Consider the following 7,951-nt stretch of genomic DNA (forward strand, 5'->3'; position numbering starts at 1 on the left):
CTCTGTCACTCTGCCTTTCATATAAAGAAAAAAAAATTAACGGCCTGGCATTGTGGTATAGTGGATCAAGCTGCCACTTGTGACGTCTGTAACTGATATCAGACCAACAGATGGAGTCCTGGTGCTCCACTTCCAATCCACCTCCCAGCTAATGTGCCTGGTAAAGCATCAGAGGATGGCCCAAGTGCTTGGGCCTGCCACCCATGTGGGTAACCAGATGGAGTTTAGGGCTCCTGGTTTTGGCCTGGCCAGCCCTGGCACTGAGGCCATCTGTGGAGTGAACCAATGGATGGAAGATCTCTTTCTCTGTCTCTCCCTCTCTGTGTCACTCTGCCTTTTGACTAAATTTTTAAAAATCTTAAAAATAAGATGAAAAAATTCCTTATTAAAAGAAAAGAGAGGGGCCATCATTGTGGCATTGTGGATAACGTCATCACCTGGGATGCCAGCATCCCATATGGGCAGCAGTTTGAGTCCTGGCTGCTCCACTTCCTATCCAGCTCCCTGTTAATGGCTTGGGAAAATCAGCAGAAGATGGCCCAAGTGCTTGGGCCCTTGCCACCACATGGGAGACCTGGAAGAAGTTCCTGGCTTTTGGCTTCATTTTGACCCAACCCTGGCCATTGCAGCTATCTAGAAAGTGAACCAGTAGGTAGAAGATTCATTCTCTCTCTCTCTCTCTCTCTCCCCCCTCCCCACCTTCCTCTCCCTTTAATTCTGACTTTCAAATAAAGAAATAAATGTTTAAAAAAGAAAGGAAGAAAGGAAAGAAGGAAGGAAGGAAGACAAGAGAGAGAGAGATGGAGAGACATAAGGAGCCGGGTGAGTTTTATATCATCCTGTTCTCATGACAGCTAACCCAGTCTCAATTATCAACACCCTCCCACAAGGAAGGCATTAATCACTGTTAAGGACCTCATCACCTCCCAGAGGTCCCATTTCCCAACACCACTACAATGGCAAGCAAATTTCAAGATGAGTTTCAGAAACCACATGCAAACTACAGCAGACACGCAGTGCCCACCACACGAGAGAGAGCTCCATGAAAGACAATTCAAAATGGCTGCTTCGAGAAGTGACAAGATTCAGGAAAGCAGTTTCAGACTTTCAGAGGCAGAGAAACGGTGGGGTGGTAAAAACACGGGAAACTAACAGCAGAAAAGGGTCAGTGAGCAAGGCATGTTATGTAGGCTCTCTGATGCTGTCCCCAGCCAATGAGACTGCAGTGATGAGCTTCTGTCCTTCCTGGGAGGGAGAGTGGGGAGGATCCCTTTACACATTTGTGTTCTGCTTGTAGGCAGACAGCAGAGGGCAGAGAGGTTTTGTGCATCGTCGGGTCAACAATCCCTGTGATCGGGGAAGGCATATTCTGTTCTCCCACAGGCAGCTATCACCACCCTCACACCTCTTGACTTGGGTTATGCCACGTCCTCCTCACAATTTCCTGCTTCAGATCTCTCCCTGGTTTCATCCATCCTTCGGCTTGTGATCTTGAACCAAAAATCTGGACTCAACCTGAGACAGGGAGGTAGAGGGAGCAGTTGAGCAAATTGGGGTCGGAGGGAGTTCCTATTCTCCCATGACCTACGGGATACAGGTTTCAGTTCTCCTTGCTCTGAAGATAAACAGACTCCCCCGCCAGGCTCCCACCTGGGGGTCAAAATTGACCTAGATTGCCCTATAATTCATTATAGGCTCATTGTAATTCTTTGGCAAGCTAAAGGACACACCTAGGAGCCTCCATGAAAGGAAACATCAGGTTATATAAGGAGCAAAAAGGGGCAGCAGCTAGATTCCCACAAATCTCCACCTACTTCCCAGAAAAGCCAAGACTATTTCTCCCCCTTATCAGAATGCATCTCCTGTTTGTTAGAATGTACCTCCCCTTTCATTTATCGACCCATAAAATGTAAAACACAGTTCAGAGATGGAGCCACTCCCATCTTAGTATGCCCCACTCTTTCTGTGGGTATGTACCTTCCCTTTCTCAATAAAATGCTGGTTGCTTGCTCTTCACTATCCTCCAATTTGCTCCTGAATTCTTTCTTGAAACAAAATCCAGGATCTGGGTACTGGGTAGCCTTCACTGTCCAGTGCCAAACCCCTTGCTGAAGACCCTCAATGGGACAGCAGGAAGAAGAGACATTGTTAAACTGTTATCTAATGCCTTCCAATATTTTCCTGTGAAATCAGTGCTTTAACTTCACTCTCTGCTCCGGCAACACTTGGCTTTGGGCCTCTGTTCTTCTTGTCCCTCCCCAAAATACGCTCTCTCCATATTTTTGGAGCCATCTTCTACTCATTCATCACAGAGACCCCTGTGAAGGGATATGCACCTATCCTACTGTTAGGATTAGCACCTCCTGTGTCAGGTTGCACCGCTAGACGGAGATTTTTGGGGTTAACCAAGGTGTCTTCTTCATCACCGTATCTCCAGTATCTACTACAGTGTTTGGAAAATAACAATCATTCAGCAAATACTTGTTAAATAAATGAATGAGCAAGTGAGAGATTAATTATAAAGTACTAGGAAGTATTAAGTGCCAAATGAGTAGTTCAGACAATAAGTGTAAGAGAAAGGAGGAAGTGGTCACTTCCAGTTGGGGTAGCCCCAGAAAGCTTCACAGATAAGACATTTCTGCTGGGCCTTGCAGGATGAGATAAAGCCTGTGAAAGTGCTGGCCCAGGCTGACCTGCATTTGGTGTTGAAAAGAAGAGAAATGAATCTGCTTTGGCTAGGTGGAAAGAAGTAGGTGATGGAGCAAGGACAAAAAAACCTTAGATCCATGTTGACCTCCCACCTGCATAACAGCCAGCAGGCCCCCATTTCTCTACCCTACTAATACAGCCCCCCCTGCCTTGTCCAGTCCTCCCCACCTGGACTGCCTGGACTTCTGAATAAACCTGGTTTGGCTGTGGCTCCCATGGGGGCAGGTAGTAGGGCCAAAGGTTTTGAGGTGGAAAAACAACAGGCAAGTTCAGGGAACAATCAAGAGATCAGTTTGAAGGATTTACAGTGGAGAAGACAACTAGGTTATAAGAGGAGGAAGGGCAAGCAGTGGGCAATGCAACAAGATGTGTGCCTCTGGTCTTTTGTACAAAGTAGTCAATGCACAAGAGACACAATGCTACTTGAACCTGCCTTTTCCATCAAGGAGATGTGAATTTGAACTTGATTAAGAGAACCTTTGAACAATGCAAATCAAACAAGCAATGCCTTCCAGGGTCGTGGGATAGGGGCAGAATGGGTGAGGTGCAGGATTAGGTAATTACTTTGTCTAGTGTCTCAGTGATGTGAACTGAGGCCAGTTTTCACTGTGCCCTGCATTCTTAGTTTTGACCGAATCAGAGAGCATCTGAGTCGACCTAGGGAAAAGGGTACTTGGAGCAGGAAATACAACAGGGAGGAGAATGGGAAATCCTAAAATCGAGCCAGGAGAGGAAGCAGTCGGTGCTGGCCAGGCTCAGAAGAATGGGGCTCCCTAGTCCTCTTGGCTCCTGGTCTGCTCTTGGGCAGAGCCCTCCCCTAAGGTACATGACAGCACCGGATGGGGACACAGGGTGTGTGTCATGGCAGCCACCACTGACATTACACCATGTCTGGAGAAGGCACACAGGAAGTGTGGCTAGACAACACACAGGGATCCCGTCCTCTCACCAGCTACACGGGGCCCCGGGGGCTTCTCAAAGGAGGCAGTGCTCTGCTGTGAGAGACTGCAAAGGGAGGTCAGAGCAGGGGCCTTTAGCGTGCATCTCTGCTATTGACGTTAGGGTCTGGGGGCCTTTAGCGTGCAACTCTGCTACGTTAGGGTCTGGACAAGCCAGTGAAACTCTTTAAGACATGGTCTTCTCTCTCCTCTATCACCCTAATGAAGGAGTTGGGTTAAGGATTCTGGTGAATACAGGACAGAATCAAACGTGGTTTCTCTAACTCTCTCACTCAACAATCAACACTGCAGACTTCTGAGACCAAGCATGTATGGGTTTTTACCCTTTGTACCCAGCAAGCAAGTAATTCTGCAGCAGGCACCTCCTGGGTACCTTCCAATCCCATGCCATCTGGCTCTCTCCACCTGCAGCCACAGCCCACAGGTTGAGGACTCGGTACCCCAACATTGCCCCATCATCAGATGCCATTTGCGAGCACATGTGCTTCCGAGCAACTAGGCGTTAAATCCTGGTTCCCACAAACCCTTGCTGGGGTTGGTTAATTTGCTAGGGTGGCTCACAGAACTCAGGGAAACACACACTTTTAGTAGTTTATTATAGAGGAGACTAAAGGCACAAAATTACTGTCCAGCCTTGTAAACACACGAGGTCTTTACTATTTGCAGGCATGAAATGTTGCCGAAGGACAGTTCTGTCCACGTATGATTTTTGTCTGATAACACTGACTGTATTCAGAACCTAAAGAGTTACTTGGATTTGTGGGTTTGGTTTTGACCACTAAAACTTCCTCCTTGGGCTATTGACGCAGCCCTGAGAAGCAGCAGGGTCTGCACTAGTGGAGGGCGAGTCTCCCTCAGTCTTCTTGCTCTGCCTCCACTTTCAGTGGTAGTCCACAGTGCCAGTGCGGAGGGTTTAGCTCTCTCAGAAATGCTCCAAGTTCAAAGCTTTAAGGGAAGGCTTTCTGGCTGAATTACTCACTGTTTAGCCTTTGTATTTCAACAGCTTGCAAGCCTTTCACTATTACGGGGAAATGTAAATGCGGGACTCTGGACCTGCATGGGGCCAATGCCTAATGAAGTGGGTGTCACCCAGGAAAGAGGGCTGCAGAGAGGCAAATGGCTGAACTGAAACAAAGAGCGACCTTTTGTGGTGCCAGGGTAAGTGGGACAGCTGGAGGATCCTGGATACAGTCAGAAAGGAAGAGGGAAGGGGGAGCCCAGCCTTTGGAAATAAAAGTGGAGGTTTACCCGCTCCCCGCTCGGCCCCAGGCTCTTGTGTACTACCTTTTGGAAGATGCCTGGAAGTCTGCTCAGGTAGAGAAAAAACTGTAAGAGTTCAGTATCTGTGCTATTTCCCCATGTTTGCAACTTGTTTTCTCTCGGCCTGGTCTCGCTGTTGGGAGCAGCAGCTACCCGTGACCGTGTCTTTAAGAAGGGCTTTGAGTAGACTGCTGGAGGGGCTGCCTCTGCCCTCATCAGGATTGGGTGGGGAAGAAAGGGGCCTTCAGGTGTCCAGTAGTGGAGGCAGCCACCCACATGGCCCTGTCTAAACCACTGGACTGCTGGTCAACCAGCAGAGACAACTGACCCGGCAGGCCTGTGCCTGAGAACATCCCGGGGTTCTAGACAGCATGAAGTTCTGGTAAGTCTCCCAGCAACCACTACAGCCTGAACTTAAAATATCTGTCCTGGCCGCCTACAGCCGATGCTAAAGCCATTTTTATACACGTGTGCGGTCTGTTCTGGAGAGTCTAGGCCACTGAGGGCAGGAAGTGGCCTTTGTGTCGTCACTCCCAGCAGCTGTCACAGAGATCAGCTTGCAGAAGGCACACCTTAATTCTCTCATGCTGTGTAACAGCATCCCGAAACTGAGTGGCTCGAAAGGAGTCATTTATTATTTCCCATTGTTCTGCCTCTTGGACTCTGTTCCCCTGAGTAGTTTGTCTGCTCCTCCTGGCACCTGCAGGGGTCACCCATTAGGTTGCACTGCTGATTTGGCTGTGCTGGATGGTTTAAGGCAGCCTCACTCAGATCTGGCACTCAGATGCTCCTCCATATAGTGTCTGTCTGTCTGTCTGTCTATGTCTGTCTCTCTCCCCCCATTCAGGAACCTAGCCAAAATGCTTGACAGCCCGATTATGGATATTCAAGAATAAAAGTGGAAGTGGCCTTGGCTCCCTACAGGCTGCACCCAAAACTGGCATGGCAATCCTCTCATCATACTCGATGGACCACCCCAGGTTACAAAGCTAGCCCAGATTCAGGAAAAGGCACTTGTGGTGGGCACAGGGGGCATGCTTCTAAAGGGAGGGGAAGAATTATAGCAGCCATATTTGTAGACTACCACCTGTTTTTGGTCAGTGTCTGTTGAATTTGTTTTCCAGCATAAGGACTAGTGGTCAGAATGGTCTCATCAAGAGAAGTTTATACTTTTCTTCCTTTCATGTCATGTGTGTGTGTGTGTGTGTGTGTGAGAGAGAGAGAGAGAGAGAGAGAAAGAGAGAGAGAGATAAACCAATAGACCAGACCAGCACTATCTGAAAGAAACAATGTAAATTGCAAACATGAGTCAAGTATATAATTTTAAATTTTCTAATAGCTATATTCAGTCAGTAAAAAGAAAGGTAAATTTAATGTTAATTAAATTTTATTTTATCCAATTTATATTTGTATTAGCTTTTTATCACTATAAAAAAACACCTAAGACAAGCTAGTTATGAAGGAAAGAGGTTCATTTTGGCTCACAGTTTTAGAGATTCACAGTCCAAGATTGACTGGCCTCAATGATTTAACCATCTCGTGAGGCTGCAGGAAGGCAATGACAAAGCATGTGCAGACGTGGGAACCACACAGAGAGCAGGAGACAGAGAGATCCAACCCAGGCTTGCACAACCAACTCTTGGATGAGAACTACCTGCCAAGGGCATGCCCTTTAGACCTAAGGACCTTCCCCTAGGCACACATCTTACATACCATAATCGGATCAAGTCTCTACCCTCTCAGTACCACCAACACGTGACCCTGGGGTTTAAAGTCCTATATGAGAACAGGAGCCAAGTCATGTTCAAACTATAGCATTATTAAATCCAACATGTATCATTTCAGCATGTTAGCAACTAAAAATTATTAATAAGATATTATGTGTGTGTGTTTATTTTTTAACACAGCACATCCCAATTCAGACTAGCCACATGTGACTGGTAGCAACCACAGTAGACAGGTCATGGATAGATAGTCCATTAATTTTCCTTAACTCTAAAGTGAAGATAATCAACTAGAATGGGTAGGCACTGTAATGCATAACTTTTAGTGTCATTGTGAATTTTAGTTAGAAATAATCCATAAAGTATAATTTAGTTAGAAATAATCTATAAAGTACTCAGTAAGTACTTTGCCCACAATAAGAGCTCATTAAACGTTGGTCCTACTTTGTTGTTTATGGGTATCTCATTATTAGGAATAGAGAATCTCTTAAATTTGCTCAAGTAGGACTGCATGTTCCTTGACCTAGAAGAAATTTTCAATCTGCTCTTAACCAGGTTTCTTATTTTCTCATTTCTTAAAGTGTCAGTTTTTGTGTTTCTGCTCCAAAGTCTCCTCCCCAGGGACCAGCATCCTCTTCTTACACAAGGTAACCATGGCTTCCCCAGCTCTCTGACTCTGACATGACCTTTGATAGACCATGACCTATTGATCACTGGCTTGGGTTCTCCATGTTTCCTAATTCATATTCCCAACAAGGGAGAGCTAATTGACCTGGTTCATCTCTGCACGCTAGTTCGTGCCCTACATCACTGGAGCAGCGGCTGCCTCAGCCCAGCCCGATCTTGGTCCCTCAGCTGTGCGTGGGGAAGGACCTTCTCACGGTATGTAACGAGGCCACCTGAAAATCAAGGGTTGTGGGTGGGGTACTTTCCTTTAGAGGGAGTGCGGCCAAACAGATGCTAACTGATATCCGGACACTCCCTTTCTGTCACTGGGACTTCCCAGCTGAGCTCATCAGTCTGGCCCTGACAGACGGAAGGCTTCCTCTCTTCACTTGCTACTGTCCTTGACCTCTCACCACCTAACCTAGCACTATCCTTGACCGCTCACCACCTAACCTAGCAGCGAGACGTATGACTGGAGCCCTCGGGAACCCTGGCTGCTGAGGAAGTCCGGCCAGGCACAAGGTAATGCTCAGTCAGTGCAAAAGAACGATGGCACTCACTGCTCTCTTGTTTCTCACTGAAGAACCCTTTCTTGGCCCAGATTCTTATAGACCACGTGGCTCTAAAGGCTTA

The 7,951-nt window shown here is 47.1% G+C and overlaps 1 long non-coding RNA gene across 2 annotated transcripts; it reads left to right on the forward strand.

Moving 5' to 3' along the window:
- Positions 1-2,460: 2,460 nt before the first annotated feature.
- On the forward strand, positions 2,461-7,745 carry LOC127492337 (uncharacterized). Of its 2 annotated transcripts, none has more exons than XR_011384672.1 (4): positions 2,461-4,826; positions 7,234-7,299; positions 7,410-7,534; positions 7,659-7,745. It is a non-coding gene; the product is annotated as an uncharacterized lncRNA (long non-coding RNA). The 2 variants fall into 2 exon arrangements; XR_011384673.1 differs by having other exon boundaries at positions 7,447-7,534.
- Positions 7,746-7,951: the final 206 nt, after the last annotated feature.

Source organism: Oryctolagus cuniculus, chromosome 1 (assembly GCF_964237555.1).
Source record: "Oryctolagus cuniculus chromosome 1, mOryCun1.1, whole genome shotgun sequence".
Classification (NCBI taxonomy): Eukaryota; Metazoa; Chordata; class Mammalia; order Lagomorpha; family Leporidae; genus Oryctolagus; species Oryctolagus cuniculus.